Below are 6,616 nucleotides of genomic sequence, written 5' to 3'. Positions count from 1 at the left end.
GCTTTCAGCTCTCAGTCAACCATTTTCTCCTTTGTGATTTTCCTACTTTCCCAAAGTTATTCCCAGACTAAGGTCAGAAACAAGGTGGAGATTCCTGTTGGTCTCAAGCAGCGGTGAGTGGCGTTCATGCAAAGAACCAAGAATGGCAACTATAAAAATTATTAATGTAATTCTATTGTGGATGAATAGCTGAGACCACACTTTTCTACATTCGTATCTCTCATTTCTTTCTCTATCACTGCCTTAACTGCTCCTCCTCACAAAGTAAAACTAATATATTAGGGGGCCAGGCCCGGTGGCTCACGCCTGTAATTCCAGCACTTTGGGAGGCTGAGGCGAGCAGATCACGAGGTCAGGAGATCGAGACCATCCTGGCCAACATGGTGAAACCCCATCTCTACTAAAAATACAAAAATTAGCTGGGCATGGTGGTGGGCGCCCGTAATCCCAGCTACTCGGGGGGCTGAGTCAGGAAAATGGCTTGAACCAGGGAGGCAGAGGTTACAGTGAGCCAAGATCTCGCCACTGCACTCCAGCCTGATGACAGAGCAAGACTCTGTCTCAAAAAAAAAAAAAAAAAAAAAAAAAAACACTTTAATATACTAGTGTGTTTATAGCCAGTGGTGGCATTTTACCCTCTCCATTAAGATCCTGTTCTCTAGTCATCTCCACGTCCAAATGCCTACTATATTTCTGATTAAAAACAAAGAAGACTCTGTAATCCCAGCACTTTGGGAGGCCAAGGTGGGCAGATCATGTGGTCAAGAGATCAAGACCATCCTGGGCAACATGGTGAAACTCCATCTCTATTAAACTCCGTCTCTACTAAAAATACAAAAATTACCTGGGCTTGGTGGTGCACCCCTGTAGTCCCAGCTACTCGGGAAGCTGAGGCAGAATTGCTTGAACCCAGGAGGCAGAGGTTGCAGTGAGCCGAGATTGTGCCATTGCATTCCAGGCTGGCAACAGAGCAAGACTCCAAAAAAAAAAAAAAAAACCAAGAAGATAAAAATTGCTTCTGAAATCCATGTTTGAAGTGTAGTCTAAACAGACAAATTAACATATGTCAATTGACTTCATCTGGACTTAGACTCAGAGATGGTCTTAACTGTGACAGAGTAAAATTTTTGGTCATGCATGGACTTACTCTGGAATATTTGGAGTGTGGAATCTTGGTGTCCACGTGTAATGAAGTTCATTTGAGTGAATGATTTGATGTCATGGTCTATATAATTTTATTGTATTATCTTCATTCTACCGAAAATTTTCCTGTGCTACCTGCAAATACAATTCTTTCCATTGTACTAACAAATATCTTTCCCTTTAAAAAATTGCATCATAGTCCAGGCACAGTGGCTCACACCTGTAATCCCAGCACTTTGGGAGGCCAAGGCTGTTGGATCACGAGGTCAGGAGTTCGAGACCAGCCTGGACAATATGGTGAAACCTCGTCTCCACTAAAAATACAAAAATTAGCTGGGTGTGGTGGCACGTGCCTGTAGTCCCAGCTGCTTGGGAGGCTGAGGCAGTAGAATTGCTTGAACCTGGGAGGCGCAGGTTGCAGTGAGCTGAGATCCCCCACTGCACTCCAGCCTGGGCAACAGAGCAAGACTCCAGTTAAAAAAAATGCATCATATACATTAAAGTGCAGATAAGTGAACAATATGTGTGTTTAATTTATCAGCCATTGCTTTATCTCTTTTATACTATAAACTCTCTACAACCCTCATGATCAAAGGAAGACTCACACAAGAGCTTGAATTTCTGTGCAGTATTGCTCCTGGAAATAGAGACTTGTGTGAATCAAGGTCACAATTCATTTCTCCAACACCATATATGTCCTTTTGAACAGAATTTTTCAAAAGAAAACACATGCAGCCAACAATCATATGAAAAAAAACATTAACATCACTGATTAGAGAAATGTAAATAAAACCCACAATGAGATTATCATCTCACACCAGTCAAAATGGCCATAACTAAAAAGTCAAAAAATAGCAGATGCTGGCAAGGTTGTGGAGAAAAATGAGCGCTTTTATACTGTTGGTGGGAATGTAAATTAGTTCAGTCATTGCGGAAGACACTGTGGTGATTCCTCAAAGACCTAAAGACAGAAATACTATTTGGCCCAGCAATCCCATTACTAGGTATATACCCAAAGGAATATAAATCCTTCTATTATAAAGACACAAGCATGGGTATGTTCATTGCAGCAATATTCACATTTGAAAAGACATGGAATCAACCTAAATGCCAATGAATAATAGATTGGATTTTTTTTAATGTGGTACATATACACCATGGAATACTATGCATCCATAAGAAAGAATGAAATCATGTCCTTTGCAGCAACATGGATGGACCTGGAGGCCATTATCCTTAGCAAACTAACACAGAAGCAGAATACCAAATATCACAGGTTCTCACTCATATATGGGAGCTAAATCGTGAGAACACATGTACACTTAGAAGGGAACAACACACATGGGGGCCTATCGGAGGGTGGAGGCTAAGAGGTGGGAGAGGCTCAGAATAAACAACTAATGGGTAATAGGCTTAATACCTTGGTGATGAAATAATCTGTACAACAAACCCTCATGGAACAAGTTTACCTGTATAGCAAACCTGCACATGTACCCCTGAACTTAAAAGTTAAATTTAAATAAAATATATGTGCTTTCAGCCTCTTCTGGCTACCTAGGAAAAAAAGTTAACAATAGTCTTATTTTAATACAGTTATCCAACATAAACATGAATATCCAGGTAATCATGAAGGCTGCCTTCAAATATCAGAATTCATGTTAAAAAGTAAGAGGCATCAGAATATTCTGAATGTCTTTAGATCTCTTTGCACTGTTTATTGTATCAGTAAGCTAATGCTGCATAACAAGCCATCCCATTGGTAAGAGACTTAAATGTCATGCTTTTTTATCACATAGGAATCTATGTTGGGAAAGTTTCTACATTGGAATAAGAACATACAAATTTGGGAAAGGACAATATAGTCACTCCCACAACTCTCCAAATCTAGTAGGTTTTTGAATTTTGAACAGGAACGACAATTTGGCAGAGGAAGATGAAAAAAAGTGGTGGATTCTCAGAATGCCTCTCACAACATCTTCATAGACACTGGATCTCTCCTGGCTGCTCACATTCTTTCAGACAAGGCACGTCACATGTCCAAGCTCAGTGTCAACCACTGTAGGGATATACATGCTTCCCAATTGAGGTATTACCAAAACCCAGAGCCAAAGGTGTGGAAGTACATTCTCCTAAAGACAACTGGGGAATTAACCAATAAGTGAAAATTAAATGTATCTACTGGCATGCAAAACAGATATGCAGACATTTTATACTTATGTTGACAATAGTTGTTAATGAATAATGAGCTATAAGTTTCAACAAGGAGAAGTGTTCTATGAAGAGTTATAGGAGGTCCTATAAGAGTATCCTACAAGAGTTGAAGGAGCACTTTGGGAGGCCGAGGTGGACAGATCATTTGAGGTCAGGAGTTTGAGACCAGCCTGACCAACATGGAGAAACCCCGTATCTACTAAAAATACCAAATTAGCCAGGCATGGTGGCACATGCCTGTAATCTCAGCTACTAGGGAGGCTGAGGCAGGAGAATCGCTTGAACCCAGGAGGTGGAGGTTGTGGTGAGCCAAGATTGCATCACTGCACTCTAGCCTGGGAAACAAGAGCAAAACTCCGTCAAAAAAAAGGAGTTGAAGCAGTAATTTGATGAACCAGGAGACATAGAACACCTGCTTTCCACTGAGCATCTGCTTTGTGTGAGGTAATCTCTAATGAGCTTCAAAATATTACTTATTTCTCACAGAAACTCCATAAAGAAGATGGAATTTCTAAAGATTTCACTTCCCGTCATGAGAAAAGCACACAAGAGGCACATGCAATCTTTATGTATGCAAAAGCTGACCTGCCAAGTTCAACATTTCACCACCTGAAGTCAGACATGAGGTGTGTGGTGAGATTCCTGCTGGAGAAGCCCTCAAAGTACTAATAGCTGACTCTAACACTGGACCACAGCCCTGATCCTCAAAGAGTGAACCACCCAACTGGTCAGGGAGTATCAACATCAACAGGGAAACTGTTACACATGTAGAATATCTGGACCCGTCCTAGAGGCCCCATGTCAGAATCTACATTTGAACAAGATCCCCAACTGAATCACACACACATTGAGGTTGGACATACTCTGGACAGAATAGCCTTTCGACCTCCCCAGTGTTAACATTTTTGCGGCGTAATTTTTGTGCTGTAGGCTGTCCTGGGCATTGTAGGATGTTGAGCAGCATCCCTGGATTATTTTTCATAATCACATAAAAAATATCATTTGATAGGTCAAATTAGGAATAATCAAGAGTTTTAAATCTCAACTATTTCCCTTCTGCTGAGGCTGAGTATACAGTGTTTGTTGGTTTGTTGGCCGTTTACTTTATCGCAAATTTTACAAGTTCTTCGCTTTTATGTCCGAGAGTCTGAGTGCTTTTATTCTTTTGATTACATTGTTTCAGATAAAGAATGAGAGATTTTTCACCAGCTTTGCAGAATAATAGTTCATTGTTTCTATATGTATAGATTATATCTCGAGGGGATATGTGATCCTGTGGTCAAATTTCTCAGCTTGTCATATTGTGTATCCACCCTCTCTAGAAAATTCTTCTGAATCTTTAGTAGAAATAAATTACCTTTCCTGTGTATTGCCATCTTATTTCACATCTTTTTTTTTTTTTTTTGATCGTTACCTTTTTGCCTTTTGCAATGAGTTTTTTTTAATTGAATGGAATTTTAAATTTTATTTTGATGGACCAATAGCAACTGTACATATATATATACATACATACACACACACACACACACACATATATATAGTTTGTTTGTTTGTTTGTTTGTCTGTTTTTTAAGACACTCTCGCTCTGTTGCCGCAGCTAGAGTGCAGTGGCACGATCTCGGCTCATTGCAATCTCCACCTTCCAGGTTCAAGCAATTCTGTCTCAGCCTCCCGAGTAGCTGGGACTACAGGGGTATGCCACCATGCCTGGTTAATTTTTGTATTTTTAATAGAGACTGGGTTTCACCATATTGGTCAGGGTGGTCTCAAACTCCTGACCTCAGGTGACCCACCTGCCTTGGCCTCCCAAAGTCCTGGGACTACAGGCATGACCCACCGCGCCTGGCCTACTGTATATATTTATGAAATACAATGTGATGTTATGATATATGTACACATTGTGGAATGGTTAAATGGAGCCAATTAACCTATACATCTCTTCACAGAGTTGTAATTTGTTTGAGGGGAAGAACATTTAAAATTTAACATTTTAATAATTTTGGAATATGTAATACATTATTCTCAACAATAGTCATCATGCTGTGCAATTCATCACTAGAAATGATTCTTCTTGTCCAACTGAAACTTTATACTCTTTGACAAATATCTCCCTTTTCCCCATCCACCCTACCCCCACCCCGAGCCTCTAGTAACGTCCATTCTACTCTATACTTCTATGAGTTTGAATTTTTATATTGCGTGTGCATGCAAGAACACACTTAGTTTTTAGAATATTAATTATCTTCTGCCATTCTGTGGAACATGTTCTTTTGCACTCTGCCTAAGCTTGGGTGCAACGTAAGATTACACTGAACCTAAGCTCTTTTTCATGAGCACATGTAAATCCATTTATGTTCATAATAGATGCACTTGTAACTTTAAATACTTCCTTTACGGCTTCTAAAAAAAAAGTGTATTAACATGCTCTTTTCTTTGCAAGTCTTTGACAGTTCAATATTGAATTTACTATCCAGGTTGATGTCAATAAATTATTATTGTATATGTTTTCTTTTTTTTTTTTTTTTGAGATGGAGTTTCACTCTTGTTGCCCAGGCTGGAGTGCAATGGCGCGATCTGGGCTCACTGTAACCTCCACATCCCGGATTCAAGCGATTCTCCTGCCTCAGCCTCCCGAATAGCTGGAATTACAGGCACCCGTCACAACGGCCAGGCTAATTTTTTTTTGTATTTTTAGGAAAGACAGGGTTTCACCATGTTGGCCAGACTGGTGTCGGACTCCTGACCTCAGGTGATCCACCCACTTCGGCCTCCCAAAGTGCTGGGATTACAGGCGTGAGCCACTGCATCCAACCTATCGTTTCTTTCAGAAGTTAGTTATCAATTTTTGTTCTGTTTTATTTAATAGTCATTTTGAATGGACTCTCATTACCCTGGCTTTATGTTTCTGCCATTCTTATTCTAATATAAATTTTCATTTTCATAAAATTTGTTTCTAAACTGGGTGTGATGGTGAGTGTCTGTAATCCCAGCTCCTCAGGATGCTGAAGCGGGAGAATTATTTGAGCCCGGGAGTTGCAGGCTACGTGGGCAACACTCCCACCCGTGAATAGCCACTGCTATCGGGGGACCTGCCCGATAATCACGTAGGTTCTTTTCTATTTTCCTAAGCTTCAGCTGGCTTGAGAAACAAAGGGACAGAGTACAAAAGAGAGAAATTTTAAAGCTGGGTGTCCGGGGGAGACATCACACGTTGGTAGGATCCGTGATGCCCCACAAGCCACAAAAACCAGCAAGTTTTTAT

General features: G+C 40.4%; 1 pseudogene; it reads left to right on the top strand.

Annotated features, from left to right (window-relative positions):
* Positions 1–6,616, top strand: part of LOC129020375 (olfactory receptor 7A17-like) — a 57,647-nt pseudogene that overhangs the window by 26,486 nt on the left and 24,545 nt on the right.

This window comes from Pongo pygmaeus, chromosome 20 (genome assembly GCF_028885625.2).
Source record: "Pongo pygmaeus isolate AG05252 chromosome 20, NHGRI_mPonPyg2-v2.0_pri, whole genome shotgun sequence".
In the NCBI taxonomy this organism is placed as follows: Eukaryota; Metazoa; Chordata; class Mammalia; order Primates; family Hominidae; genus Pongo; species Pongo pygmaeus.
Note: the sequence above shows the minus strand (reverse complement) of the source record. Positions and strands in the feature narration are given on the sequence as shown.